The following is a 15,963-nucleotide window of genomic DNA, read 5'->3' as shown; positions in this document are numbered from 1 at the left end:
ACCAAGGCCCTGTACAACTGCAGCAAGACATCCTTGTTCCTGTACACAAACCCTCTCACTACGAAGGCCAACATACCATTTGCCTACTTAACCGCCTGCTGCACCTGCATGCTTACCTTCAGCGACTGGTGCACAAGGACACCCAGGTCTCGTTGCACTTCCCCTTCTCCCAATCTATTGCCATTCTGATAATCTGCCTTCCTGTTTTTGACACCAAAGTGGATAACCTCACATTTATCCACGTTATATTGCATCTGCCATGCTTCTGCCCAATTACCCAACCTGTCCAAATCATACTGGAGTTTCTCGGCATCCTCCTCACAGCAGACACGCCCACCCAGCTTTGTGTCGTCTGCAAACTTGGAGTTCCGTCGTCTAGATCATTAATTTATATTGTGAATAGCTGGGGTCCAAGGACCGATCCCTGCAGTACCCCAGTAGTCACTGCCTGCCACTCGGAAAAAGACCCATTTATTCCAGCTCTTTGCTTCTGTCTGCCAACCAGTTCTCTATCCAAGTCAATACCTTGCCCCCAATCCCATGTGCCTTAACTTTACACGCTAATCTCTTATGCGGGACCTTATCGAAAGCCTTCTGAAAGTCCAAATACACCACATCCACTGGTGCTCCCTTATCTATTCTACCAGTTACATCCTCAAAAAATTCCAGTAGATTAGTCAAGCACGATTTACCTTTTGTAAATCCATGTTGACTTTGTCCGATCCGGTCACTGTTTTCCAAGTTCTCTGCTATTACATCCTTTATAATGGACTCTAGCATTTTCCCCACTACCGATGTCAGGCTTACCGGTCTATAATTCCCTGTTTTCTCTCTTCCACCTTTTTTGAATAGTGGGGTAACATTAGCTACCCTCCAATCCATGGGTACTGTTCCAGAGTCTATCGAATTTTGGAAGATGACCAGCAATGCATTTACTATATCGATATCTATCTACAGGAAACTTTCATTTATCCGGTGGTTAAATGTCCGGAAGGCTCTATCTACCGGCAAAATTCAGGAGCCGTTTCCTATAACTTTTTTTACTTCTCGTTGCTTTTTTTTTCGCAGTCAGGCTCTGCAAGGTCATGCTGAAGCTGTTGCTTAGCTACAGAGACGCTTGCAAGCTACAGCCGACTGTTTAGAAGCTGTCGCTAAGCAACAGGGATTGTTGCTAAATACAGAGCTCAAAAGCTCTGTATGTTTTAACATTAGCGCTGGTTTGTCCGGCAGTTTTGATGGGACGGCAACAGGTCGGTCCCGTCGGTGCCGAATATCTCAAAGTTTCCTGTATCTATCTAACTAAAAAAGCAGTGGCCCCAGCACTGACCCTTGGGGAACACCACTGTCTCCCATCCTCCAGTGGCCCCAGCACTGACCCTTGGGGAACACCACTGTCTACCATCCTCCAGTGGCCCCAGCACTGACCCTTGGGGAACACCACTGTCTCCCATCCTCCAGTGGCCCCAGCACTGACCCTTGGGGAACACCACTGTCTACCATCCTCCAGTGGCCCCAGCACCGACCCTTGGGGAACACCACTGTCTACCATCCTCCAGTGGCCCCAGCACCGACCCTTGGGGAACACCACTGTCTACCATCCTCCAGTGGCCCCAGTACTGACCCTTGGGGAACACCACTGTCTACCATCCTCCAGTGGCCCCAGCACCGACCCTTGGGGAACACCACTGTCTACCATCCTCCAGTGGCCCCAGCACTGACCCTTGGGGAACACCACTGTCTACCATCCTCCAGTGGCCCCAGCACTGACCCTTGGGGAACACCACTGTCTCCCATCCTCCAGTGGCCCCAGCACTGACCCTTGGGGAACACCACTGTCTACCATCCTCCAGTGGCCCCAGCACCGACCCTTGGGGAACACCACTGTCTACCATCCTCCAGTGGCCCCAGTACTGACCCTTGGGGAACACCACTGTCTACCATCCTCCAGTGGCCCCAGCACCGACCCTTGGGGAACACCACTGTCTACCATCCTCCAGTGGCCCCAGCACTGACCCTTGGGGAACACCACTGTCTACCATCCTCCAGTGGCCCCAGCACTGACCCTTGGGGAACACCACTGTCTCCCATCCTCCAGTGGCCCCAGCACTGACCCTTGGGGAACACCACTGTCTCCCATCCTCCAGTGGCCCCAGCACCGACCCTTGGGGAACACCACTGTCTACCATCCTCCAGTCTGAAAAACAGCCATTTACCACAACTCGCTGTTTTCTGTCCTTAAGCCAATTCCTTATCCAAGCTGCCACTGACCCACCTATTCCATGAGCCTCAATTTTGTTAACCAGCCTTCTATGTGGTACTTTGTCAAACGCCTTCCGAAAATCCATGTAGACAACATCCCTTGCATTCCCTTCATCAATCCTGCCTGTTACTTCATCAAAAATTTCAATTAGATTAGTCTGTCACTTTAATCTCCTCAACATTGGGAGACCAAACGCAGATTGGGCGACCGCTTTGCAGATCACCTCCGTTCAGTCGGTAAGGGTGACCCCGAGCTTCCGGTCGCCTGTCACTAATTCTCCGCTCCACTCCCACTCTGACCTCTCTGTCCTCGGCCTCTTACACTGTTCCAATGAAGCTCAATGTAAGCTCGAGGAACAGCACCTCATCTTTCGATTAGGCACTTTACAGCTTTCTGGGCTCAACATCGAGTTCAACAATTTCAGACCATAACCTCGGCCCCGATCTCTTTCTTTCATTTTTTGTCTCTCTCTCACATGGCAGCTGTCATTTCCGTTTACACTTCATCTCGTGTCATCTTTTGTTTCTGAACTTGTCCCATTAAGGAAGTGATAGCAGGGCATTTAGAAAATCATAATATAGTCAAGCAGAGTCAGCATGGTTTTATGAAAGGGAAATCATGTTTGACAAATTTGCTGGAGCTCTTTGAGGATGTAACGAGCAGGGTGGATAAAGGGGAACCAGTGGATGTGGTGTATTTGGATTTCCAGAAGGCATTCGATAAGGTGCCACATAAAAGGTTACTGCACAAGATAAGAGCTCACGGGGTTGGGGGTAATATATTAGCATGGATAGAGGATTGGCTAACTTACAGAAAACAGAGAGTCGGGATAAATGGGTAATTTTTCAGGTTGGCAAACTGTAACTAGTGGGGTGCCACAGGGATCAGTGCTGGGGTCTACATAAGAACATAAGAAATAGGAGCAGGAGTAGGCCAATCGGCCCCTCGAGCCTGCTCCGCCATTCAATAAGATCATGGCTGATCTGATCCTAACCGCCAATCTACTATCACAGAACCATCTCCTGAATCTAACAGAATTAGACACACAAAATAGGAGCAGGATCAGGCTACACGGCCCCTGGGCCCGCTCCGCTACCCACAGGGCCATGACCGATCCGAACCTAGACTCATGTCCAAATTTCTGCCCGCTCCCCGTAACCCTTAATTCCCTTTACTTCTAGGAAACTGTCTATTTCTGTTTTAAATTTATGTAATGATGTAGCTTCTACAGCTTTTTGGGGCAGCATATTCCATGGACCTACCACCCTCTGAGTGAAGTAGTTCCTCCTCATCTCAGTTTTGAAAGAGCAGCCCCTTATTCTAAGACTATGCCCCCTAGTTCTAGTTTCACCCATCATCGGGAACATCCTCCCCGCATCCACCCAATCCAACCCCTTCACAATCTTATATGTTTCAATAAGATCGCCTCTCATTCTTCTGAACTCCAATGAGTAGAGTCCCAATCTACTCAACCTCTCCTCATATGTCCATCCCCTCATCCCCGGGATTAACCGAGTGAACCTTCTTTGTACTGACTCGAGAGCAAGTATGTCTTTTCTTAAGTATGGACACCAAAACTGTACGCAGTATTCCAGGTGCGGTCTCACCAATACCTTGTACAACTGAAGCAAAACCTCCCTATTTTTATATTCTATCCCCCTAGCAATGAAAGCCAACATTCCATTGGCCTTCTTAATCACTTGCTGCACCTGCATACTAACCTTTTGAGTTTCGTGCACCAGGACCCCCAGATCCCTTTGTACTTCAGTACTTTCCAGTTTCTTGCCATTAAGATAATAACTTGCTCTACGATTTTTCCTGCCAAAGTGCATAACCTCACACTTTCCAGTATTGTATTCCATCTGCCAAATCTCTGCCCACTTACTTAGCCTGTCTATGTCCCCTTGCAGGTTTTTTATGTCCTCCTCACTCACTACTTTCCCTCCCATCTTATTATCATCTGCAAACTTTGATATGTTACACTATTTGTCAACTATTTACAATTTATATCAATGACTTGGATGAAGGGACCGAGTGCACTGCAGCCAAATTTGCTAACGATGCAAAGATAGGTGGGAAAGCAAGTTGTGAGGAGGACACAGAATCTGCAAAGGGATATAGATCGGTTAAGTAAGTGGGCAAAACATTGGCAGATGGAGTATAATGTGGGAAAATGTGAGGTTATCCACTTTGGTAGGAAGAATAGAAAAGCAAATTGTTATTAAATGGAGAGAGACTACACAATGCTGCGGTACAGAGGGATCTGGGGGTCCTCGTACATGAAACACAAACAGTTAACATGCAGGTACAGCAAGTAATTAGGAAGGGAAATGGAATGTTGGCCTTTATTACAGGGGGATTAAAAGTAGGGAAGTCCTGCTACAACTGTACAGGGCGTTGGTGAGACCACACCTGGAGTACTGCGGACAGTTTTGGTCTCCTTATTTAAGGAGGGATATACTTATATTGGAGGCAGTTCAGAGAAGGTTCACGAGGTTGATTCCTGGGGTGAAGGGGTTGTCTTATGAGGAAAGGTTGGGCAGGTTGGGCCGATACTCATTGGAGTTTAGAAGAATGAGAGGGGATCTTATTGAAACATAAGATTCTGAGGGGGCTCGACAGGGTGGATGCTGGGAGGATGTTTCCCCTCGTGGGGGAATCTAGAACTCGGGAGCATAGTCTCAGAATAAGGGGACGCCCATTTAAGACGGAGATGAGGAGGAATTTCTTCTCAGAGGGTCGTGAATCTTTGGAATTCTCTACCCCAGAGAGCTGTGGAGGCGGAGTCACTGAATATATTCAAGGCTGAGACAGACAGATGTTTGAACTACAGGGGGGTCGAGGGTCATGGGGAACAGGCAGAAAAGTGGAGGTGAGGCCAAGAATCAGATCAGCCATGATCTTATTGAATGGTGGAGCACGGGTTAGACACAGAGTAAAGCTCCCTCTACACTGTCCCATCAAACACTCCCAGGGCAGGTACAGCACGGGTTAGATACAGAGTAAAGCTCCCTCTACACTGTCCCATCAAACACTCCCAGGGCAGGTACAGCACGGGTTAGATACAGAGTAAAGCTCCCTCTACACTGTCCCATCAAACACTCCCAGGGCAGGTACAGCACGGGTTAGATACAGAGTAAAGCTCCCTCTACACTGTCCCATCAAACACTCCCAGGGCAGGTACAGCACGGGTTAGATACAGAGTAAAGCTCACTCTACACTGTCCCCATCAAACACTCCCAGGGCAGGTACAGCACGGGTTAGATACAGAGTAAAGCTCCCTCTACACTGTCCCATCAAACACTCCCAGGGCAGGTACAGCACGGGTTAGACACAGCGTAAAGCTCCCTCTACACTGTCCCATCAAACACTCCCAGGGCAGGTACAGCACGGGTTAGATACAGAGTAAAGCTCCCTCTACACTGTCCCATCAAACACTCCCAGGGCAGGTACAGCACGGGTTAGATACAGAGTAAAGCTCCCTCTACACTGTCCCATCAAACACCCCCAGGGCAGGTACAGCACGGGTTAGATACAGAGTAAAGCTCCCTCTACACTGTCCCATCAAACACTCCCAGGGCAGGTACAGCACGGGTTAGATACAGAGTAAAGCTCCCTCTACACTGTCCCATCAAACACTCCCAGGGCAGGTACAGCACGGGTTAGATACAGAGTAAAGCTCCCTCTACACTGTCCCATCAAACACTCACAGGGCAGGTACAGCACGGGTTAGATACAGAGTAAAGCTCCCTCTACACTGTCCCATCAAACACTCCCAGGGCAGGTACAGCACGGGTTAGATACAGAGTAAAGCTCCCTCTACACTGTCCCATCAAACACTCCCAGGGCAGGTAGAGCACGGGTTAGATACAGAGTAAAGCTCCCTCTACACTGTCCCATCAAACATTCCCAGGGCAGTTACAGCACGGGTTAGATACAGAGTAAAGCTCCCTCTACACTGTCCCATCAAACACTCCCAGGGCAGGTACAGCACGGGTTAGATACAGAGTAAAGCTTCCTCTACACTGTCCCGTCAAACACTCCCAGGGCAGGTACAGCACGGGTTAGATACAGAGTAAAGCTCCCTCTACACTGTCCCATCAAACACTCCCAGGGCAGGTACAGCACGGGTTAGACACAGAGTAAAGCTCCCTCTACACTGTCCCGTCAAACACTCCCAGGGCAGGTACAGCACGGGTTAGATACAGAGTAAAGCTCCCTCTACACTATCCCATCAAACACTCCCAGGGCAGGTACAGTACGGGTTAGACACAGCGTAAAGCACCCTCTACACTATCCCATCAAACACTCCCAAAGCAGGTACAGCACGGGTTAGATACAGGGTAAAGCTCCCACTACACTGTCCCATCAAACACTCCCAGGGCAGGTACAGCATGGGTTAGATACAGAGTAAAGCTCCCTCTACACTGTCCCATCAAACACTCCCAGGGCAGTTTCAGCACGGGTTAGATACAGAGTAAAGCTCCCTCTACACTGTCCCATCAAACAATCCCAGGGCAGGTGCATGACGGGTTACAGAGTAAATCTCCCTCTACACTGTCCCATCAGACACTCCCAGGGCAGGTACAGCACGGGTTAGATACAGAGTGTCAGACGTGGCTCAGGCGGCAGCACTCTCTCCTCTTGAGTCAGAAGGTTGTGGGTTGAAGTCCCACTCCAGAGACTCGAGTCTAAAACTCTGTGCTGCTCCTCCAGTGCAGTGCTGAGGGAGTAAAGCCCAGTGCAGAGTAAAGTTCCCTCTGCACTGCTCCACTAACAGGCCTGAGCCCCAAACTCAGAAGAGCGCCCTCTGCTGCATTCCACTTGTCTCAGCAGCGGGAGAAGCGGGCGGCGGAAGTCCCGCCCCTCGGGCACTCCGATTGGTTGGAGGACCCGCTGCCATCTCAGTGCTCCGAGCTCCGCCCGCTCTCTCCCTATTGGTCGGAGCTCCCGTCGGTTCACCGCCATGGAGTTGATGACGTGCCCCAGTCCGGCTCCCTGCAGAAGACAAGGGGCTGCGGCCGCTCAATCCGCTCCGCTCGGTGCCGGGAGGGCGCTGGGACGGTCCAATTTGTATTTCCTTTTTATTTATCTCCCCGCCCGCACTTCTCTCCGCTATATAAAAAAACCCCTCATAAAACTCACTTTCCGCCGGTGACCCGGACTCTCGTGGTTGCCCCGGGCCTTCCCCAGAATGCGAGGCCCTGCGCAGGCGCGGTCGCGACTCATCCTCGGGAGCGGGGCCCAGCGGCGCATGCGGAGTAGGGGGAGGGGCCTGTTCAGAGCCCGCGCTCACCTTGGAGCGGCGCATGCGGAGTAGGGGGAGGGGGCGGGGCCTGTTCAGAGCCTGCGCTCACCTTGGAGCGGCGCATGCGGAGTAGGGGGAGGGGGCGGGGCCTGTTCAGAGCCCGCGCTCACCTTGGAGCGGCGCATGCAGAGTAGGGGGACGGGGGCGGGGCCTGTTCAGAGCCCACGCTCACATTGGAGCGGCGCATGCGGAGTAGGGGAGGGGGCGGGGCCTGTTCAGAGCTCACATCCAACAATGAGAACAACAACAACTTGTATTTCTATAGCGCCTTTAATGTAGGAAAACATCCCAAGGCGCTGCACAGGAGTATTGTAAGACATTGAAAAATGTGACCCCGAGCCACAAGGAGAAATTAGGGCAGATGGCCAAAAGCTTGGTCACAGAGGTGGGTTTTAAGGAGCGTCTCGGCAGGAATGATGTATGAGGAGAGATTGGGTCGAATGGGCTTATACTCGCTGGAGTTTAGAAGAATGAGGGAATCTTATTGAAACTTATAAAATTCTAACAGGACTAGATGCAGGAAGGATGTTCCCGATGGTTGGGGAGTCCAGAACCAGGGGACACAGTCTAAGGATAAGGGGTAAGCCATTTAGGACAGAGATGAGGAGGAATTTCTTCACCCAGAGAGTGGTGAACCTGTGGAATTCTCTACCACACAAGGCAGTTGAGGTCAGTTCATTAAATATATTCAAGAAGGAGTTAGATATATTTCTTAAGGCTAAAGGGATATGGGGAGAAGACAGGGACAGGGTACTGAATTTGGATGATCAGCCATGATCTCATTGAATGGCGGAGCAGGCGAGGGGCTCCTATCTTATATGTTTCTAGAACCAGGGGTCACAGTTTTACATCTCCACCTTTCCCAGCCCAGGGGCAGTGAAGCTGATTTTCAGGCCCCAGCTGCTGCACAGGTTGGTTGAAAGGATCCGCTGTAATGGCGGCTATAATCCCCACAAGCCCCCGCGCTCCAGAAAGCGGTCTGGTCGCCGCACTGAGTTGTGGCTGAGACCGCGCATGCGCCCCATGGCCGCGCCCTCTCCTGCTCCACAGGCGCCCGGCCCGCACCGCGCATGCTCAGCACACACCCTGGGCCCCTGTCAATCATCCTCCCCCGCGCCTGCGCACTGAGCCCGAGCTCCAGGCTGCCGCGCGGGGCTTTCTTTGTAAAGTCGGTGTTGGTGAAGAGCCGCAATCAGTGAGGGAAAGTGAGTTTTCCCCCAGATCCGATTGAGATCAGAGGAGGGGTGAGAATAAAGGTTGAATCCAAACCTGAGAGTCCGCGGATCAGGGCACCTAGCGGAGCTTTTTCAGTTTGGCGGTGCGCGTTCCAGGGACACGTGATCCGGGCCCAGGGCCTGATTGACGGGAACTTCTGACCAATAGGGAGCGAGCCGGCGCCCCGCGCCTCTTCGCCCAACCAGTCACGTCAAGACGTCGCCGTCGTACAATGATAGACGTGAGCTCTCCACCAATGAGCGAGGGGAGGCTGAGCCTGGAGGACTGACCGAGGGGCTTTGGTCCTCCAACCAATCGCGGCGAAGGAGGAGGAGGCGGGACCTGGAACCGGCTGATTGGACGGATCGGCCCGCCGCCATTTTGTAAAGTGGCTCAGGATCTGTGAGCCCGGAGAAGTTTATTTTTAATGTTCCTTTCACATTTTACAGCTCAAACTAATTTTGTTTTGCAGAAGATACTTTTTATTAAATAAAAGAAGTTCGCTTTTAAATTGATGAAATAACAAACCCTGTGGAACAAATACCTGTGAGTAAAAATATTTCTTCTCCCTGAATTCATTTTCTTAATATTAATTTTCAGCGTTTTTAATTATTAATTTCAAGCACTTTAAGAGAAATATGGGAGTGGTGGGGGTTCTCTTAAAGGGACAGGCGCTCTCTTCTATATGATTTTCATTAAAGGGACCGCGTCCCCGTGCATGACCGATTTTAAAGGGACAGCGTCTCCCTTTTTATTATAATGCATATTTAAGAGACTGACATTTAAAGTAGGGCTAATCCCCTGCTCCCGTGAGTGCTTGGCGAGAAATCAGGTGCTGTTTGCACTCGCCCCTCCTCCCAATTTTCTGCCAAGGGACAGAAAGCAGAGAGTAGTGGTGAACGGTTTCTTTTCAGACTGGAGGGAGGTAAACAATGATGTTCCCCAGGGGTCGGTATTAGGACCAATGTTCCCTCTAATTTTTTTGAGGTGCGTGGCCCCTTTAACGGGCTGCACGGCCCATTCAAATTTCCGCGCATGCGCGTTTATTCCATTTATAGGGCGGTGAGCCGGCTGCGCGGGACCTCCAGACCGCTGTGTGGCTGCGCAACTTAACGTGAACATTGATTTGGACCACTGCTTTTTTTGATATATATTAATGACCTGGACTTGGGGATCCAGGGCAAAATTTCAAAATTTACAGATGACATGAAACTCGGAAATGTAGCAAACAATGAGGATAGTAACAGAATTCAGGAGGACGTAGCCAGACTGGTGAAATGGGCAGAAACGTGGCAGATTATATTTAATGTAGAGAAGTGTGAAGTGATTCATTTTGGTAGGAAGAATGAGGAGAGGCAATATAAACTAAATGGTCCAGTTTTAAAGAGGGTGCAGGAACAGAGAGGCCTCGGGGTGTATGTACACAAATCTTAGAAGGTGGCAGGACAAGTTGAGAAGGCTGTTAAAAAAGCATACAGGATCCTTGACTTTATTAATAGAGGAATAGAGTACAAAAGCAAGCAGGTTATGCTGAGCCTTTATAAAACACTGGCTAGGCTTCCGCTGGGCACCACACTTTAGGAAGGATGTCAAGGCCTAAGAGAGGGTGCAGAAGAAATTTACGAGAATGGGACCAGGGATGAGGGACTTGAGTTACGTGGAGAGACGGGAGAAGCTGGGGTTGTTCTCCTTAAGCAAAGAAGATTAAGAGGAGATTTGATAGAGTTGTTCAAAATCAGGATGGATTTTGAGAGAGTAAATAAGGAGAAACCGTTTCCAATCGCTGAAGGGACAGAAACCAGATTTAAGGCGATTGGCAAAAGAACCAGAGGTGACATGAGGAAACAGATTTTTACACCAAGTTGTTGTGATCTGGAATGCGCTGCCTGAAAGGGCGGTGGAAGCAGATTCGATATTATAATTCAAAAGAGATTGAGATAAATACTTGAAGGGAAAACATTGACAGGGCTTTGGGGAAAGAGCGGGGGAGTGGGATTAATTGGATCGCTCTTTCAAAGAGCCGGCACAGGCACGATGGGCCGAATGGCCTCCTTCTGTACTGTATCATTCTATGATGCTATTCTACACAGACACACACACATACAGTCAGACAGACACACAGACACAGATACTCACTAAAATACAGTCAGACACACACTCACATTTTTTCTGCATGAACTTTTATTATTAATTTCAAAGACTTTAAGAAAAAGGTGGGAGTGGTGGGCGGAGGGCTCTTAAAGGGACAGGGACACTTCTTTCCAGTGTGATTTTCATTAAAGGGACCGAGTCCCTCCTTGCCTGTGGAGGACCAATTTTAAAAGGACAGTGTCTCGAAATCAGGTGCTGTCTGCGTGTGAACCGCCTCCTCCCAATTTCCTGCCAAGCGATCCCTGCGGGCACCACTCCACTCTAGGAGTGGCTCCTAGAATCATACAGCACAGAAGGAGGCCATTCAGCCCATCGTGCCTGTGCCGGCTCTTTGAACGAGCTCTCCATTTAGTCCCACTCCCCTGCTCTTTCCCCATAGCCCTGCAAATTTTTCCCCTTCAAGTATTTATCCAATTCCCCAGTGAACGTTATTATTGACTCTGCTTCCACCGCCCTTTCAGGCAGCGCATTCCAGATCACAACAACTCGCTGCGTCAATAAAATTCTCCTCACCTCGCCTCTGGTTCTTTTGTCAATGACCTTAAATCTGTGTCCTCTGGTTACCGACCCTCCTGCCACTGGAAACAGTTTCTCCTTATAAGCTACAGCTATACAAAGCCCTGGTTAGACCCCAGAGACTCATAACGGCACAGAAGGAGGCCATTCAGCCCATCCAGTCCGTGCCAGCTCTCTGTAGAGCAATCCAGTCAGTCCCATTCCCCCGCTCTATCCCCGTAGCCCTGCAAGTTTATTTCCCTCAAGTGCCTATCCAGTCTCCCCTTGAAAACATTGAGTGTCTCCGCTTCCACAGCTTCTCCAACCTGTCCTTGTAGCTAAGAGCCCCCATCCCCAGAACCATTCTGGTAAATCTCCTCTGCACCCTCTCAAGGGCCTTCACATCCTTCCTAAAGTGTGGTGACCAGAACTGGACGCAATACTCCAGTTGTGGCCTAACCAGCGCTTTATAAAGGTTCAGCATAACTTCTCTACTTTTGTACTCAATACCTCTATTTATGAAGCCCAAGATCCCATATGCTTTGTTAACCACTCTCTCAATATGTCCCGCCACCTTCAGGGACCTATGCACAGTAACTCCCAGGAACTCCCTGGAGCACTGTGTACAGTTCTGGGCACCGCAGCTCAGAAAGGATATATTGGCCTTGGAAGGAGTGCAGCGCAGATTGACCAGAATGTTACCCGGGCTCCAAGGATTAGATTATGAGGAGAGATTGCATAAACTAGGCTTGTATTCCCTGGAATCTAGAAGGTTAAGGAGTGATTAAGGATTTTAGGATTTTGAAAGGAATTGGTAGAGTAGATCGAGAGAAACTTTTTCCGCCGGTGGGGCAGTCGAGGACAAGGGGACATCACCTTAAAATCAGAGCCAGGCCATTCAGGAGAGAAGTTGGGAAACACTTCTTCACACAAAGGGTGGTAGAAGTGTGGAACCCTCTCCCACAGAAAGCATAAGAACATAAGAAATAGGAGCAGGAGTAGGCCAATCGGCCCCTCGAGCCTGCTCCGCCATTCAATAAGATCATGGCTGATCTGATCCTAACCGCCAATCTACTATCACAGAACCATCTCCTGAATCTAACAGAATTAGACACACGAAATAGGAGCAGGATCAGGCTACACGGCCCCTGGGCCCGCTCCGCTACCCACAGGGCCATGACCGATCCGAACCTAGACTCATGTCCAAATTCCTGCCCGCTCCCCGTAACCCTTAATTCCCTTTACTTCTCGGAAACTGTCTATTTCTGTTTTAAATTTATGTAATGATGTAGCTTCTACAGCTTTTTGGGGCAGCATATTCCATGGACCTACCACCCTCTGAGTGAAGTAGTTCCTCCTCATCTCAGTTTGGAAAGAGCAGCCCCTTATTCTAAGACTATGCCCCCTAGTTCTAGTTTCACCCATCATTGGGAACATCCTCCCCGCATCCACCCGATCCAACCCCTTCACAATCTTATATGTTTCAATAAGATCGCCTCTCATTCTTCTGAACTCCAATGAGTAGAGTCCCAATCGATTCAACCTCTCCTCATATGTCCATCCCCTCATCCCCGGCATTAACCGAGTGAACCTTCTTTGTATTGACTCGAGAGCAAGTATGTCTTTTCTTAAGTATGGACACCAAAACTGTATGCAGTATTCTAGGTGCGGTCTCACCAATACCTTGTACAACTGAAGCAATACCTCCCTATTTTTATATTCTATCCCCCTAGCAATGAAAGCCAACATTCCATTGGCCTTCTTAATCACTTGCTGCACCTGCATACTAACCTTTTGAGTTTCGTGCACCAGGACCCCCCAGATCCCTTTGTACTTCAGTACTTTCCAGTTTCTTGCCATTAAGATAATAACTTGCTCTACGATTTTTCCTGCCAAAGTGCATAACCTCACACTTTCCAGTATTGTATTCCATCTGCCAAATCTCTGCCCACTTACTTAGCCTGTCTATGTCCCCTTGCAGGTTTTTTATGTCCTCCTCACTCACTACTTTCCCTCCCATCTTAGTATCATCTGCAAACTTTGATATGTTACACTCGGTCCCCTCCTCCAAATCGTTAATATAGATTGTAAAGAGTTGGGGACCCAGCACTGACCCCTGCGGAACACCACTAGTTACTGATTGCCAGTCTGAGAATGAACCATTTATCCCAACTCTCTGCCTTCTGTTAGATAGCCAATCCTCTATCCATGCCAGAATATTACCCCCAATCCCGTGATTTTTTATCTTAAGCAATAACCTTCTCAAATGCCTTTGGAAGTCCAAATACACTACGTCCACTGGTTCCCCTTTGTCCACCCTATATGTTACTTCTTCAAAGAACTCCAGCAAATTTGTCAAACATGACTTCCCCTTCATAAAACCATGCTGACTTTGTCCTATTAAATTATGATTATCCAAATGTCCTGTTACTGTTTCCTTAATAATGGACTCCAAAATTTTGCCTACCACAGATGTTAGGCTAACCGGTCTATAGTTTCCAGCCTTCTGTCTACTGCCCTTTTTAAATAAGGGTGTTACATTAGCAGTTTTCCAGTCTGCCGGGACCTTTGCTGAGTCCAGGGAGTTTTGGAAAATTATTAATAATGCATCCACAATCCCTACCGCCACTTCCCTCAAGACCCTAGGATGTAAGCCATCAGGTCCAGGTGATTTATCCGCCTTGAGTCCCATTATTTTACCGAGTACCACTTCCTTAGTGATTTTGATCCTGTTTAGCTCCTCTCCCCCCCCACTATAGCCCCCTGTTTGTCCAGTGTTGGGATATTCTTAGTGTCCTCTACTGTAAAGACTGATACAAAATATTCATTCAGTGTTTTTGCCATCTCCATATTTCCCACCATTACTTTCCCGGTCTCATCCTCTAAGGGACCAACATTTACTTTAGCCACCCTTTTTCTTTTTATATAACTATAAAAACTCTTACTATCTGTTTTTATATTTTTTGCTAATTTACTTTCATAATCTATCTTCCCTTTCTTAATCAATCTTTTTGTTATTTTTTGCTGTCTTAGTTTTCCCAATCTTCTATCCTCCCACTAGATTTGGCTACCTTATATGCCCTTGTTTTTAGTCGAATACTATCCTTAATTTCTTTACTTAGCCACGGATGGCTGTCTTTTCTTTTACACCCTTTTCTTCTCAGTGGAATATATTTTTTTTGGATGTTGTAAAGTAACTCCTTAAATGTACACCACTGATCATGTATCGTCTTACCCTTTAATCTATTTTCCCAATCCACTCTACTCAATTCCGCTCTCATACCTTCACAGTCTCCTTTATTCAAGCTTAGCACGCTTGTTTGAGATCCAACCTTCTCACCCTCTAATTGAATATGAAATTCAACCATGTTATGGTCACTCATTCCAAGGGGATCCTTTACTCGGACATTTTTAATTAATCCTGTCTCGTTACACAGGACCAGATCTAAGGTTACTTGCCCCCTGGTCGGTTCAGTTACATACTGCTCAAGAAACCCATCCCTAATACACTCAATGAACTCATCATCAAGGCAGTCCTGCCCAATTTGATTTGTCCAATTAATATGATAGTTAAAATCCCCCATAATTATAGATGTTCCCTTATTACAAGCCTCAACTATTTCCTGATTGATACTCCGTCCAACAGAGTTGCAACTGTTCGGAGGCCTATAGACTACGCCCACTAGTGTTTTTTTACCCTTATTATTCCTTATCTCCACCCAAACTGTTTCATTATCCTGATCTTTTGACCCAATATCAATTCTCTGTATTACAATGATTCCTTCCTTTATTAACATAGCCACCCCACCCCCCTTCCTTCCTGCCTGTCCTTCCTGATCGTTAAATAACCTGGTATGTTTAATTCCCAGGCATTGTCACCCTGCAGCCATGTTTCTGTAATGGCCACAAGATCATACCCATATGTAGTTATTTGTGCGATTAACTCATCTATTTTGTTACGAATGCTACGTGCATTCAGATAGAGAACTTTCAAAGATGTTTTGTGACACTTAGTTCCTGCTTTTGCCCTTTCTATTACTTTACCTTTTACTCCATACCTTCTGCCCCTTCCTGACATGCTCTGGTTTTTAATTTCCCCTCTGCTACCTAAGTCTATGACCTTCTCTGTTGTCATTTTTATTATTTGCTCTCTAGGAACCTCCCCCCCACTAGTTAGTTTAAAGCCCTCTCTACAGCCCTAGTTATATGATCCGCCAGGACTCTAGTCCCAGCACTGGCCAAGTGAAGCCTGTCCCAACGGAACAGCTCCCTTCTGCCCCAGTACTGGTGCCAGTGTCCCAGGAAGCAAAACCCATTTCTCCCACACCAGTCTTTGAGCCACGCATTTAACTCTCTAATTTAATTCGTCCTAGCCAAATTCGCTCGTGGCTCAGGTTCTGTTTTTTAATTTGACCCCTAGCTGCTCATACTCCTTTAACAGAACCGGCTTCCTAGTCCTATCTACGTCGTTTGTACCAACATGGACCATGACAACTGGATCCACCCCCTCCCACTGCAAGTTTCTTTCCAGCCC

At 48.3% G+C, this 15,963-nt stretch overlaps 1 pseudogene across 1 annotated transcript in view; it reads right to left on the bottom strand.

Moving 5' to 3' along the window:
• Positions 1-15,963, bottom strand: part of LOC147084094 (uncharacterized) — a 445,069-nt pseudogene that overhangs the window by 214,073 nt on the left and 215,033 nt on the right. The window lies entirely within an intron of this gene.

The sequence above is a fragment of the Somniosus microcephalus genome, unplaced genomic scaffold (genome assembly GCF_052327205.1).
Source record: "Somniosus microcephalus isolate GS21.2 unplaced genomic scaffold, FLI_Smic_1.0 scaffold2, whole genome shotgun sequence".
NCBI classification, from domain to species: domain Eukaryota; kingdom Metazoa; phylum Chordata; class Chondrichthyes; order Squaliformes; family Somniosidae; genus Somniosus; species Somniosus microcephalus.
This window is presented reverse-complemented; position numbering and strand designations above follow the sequence as displayed.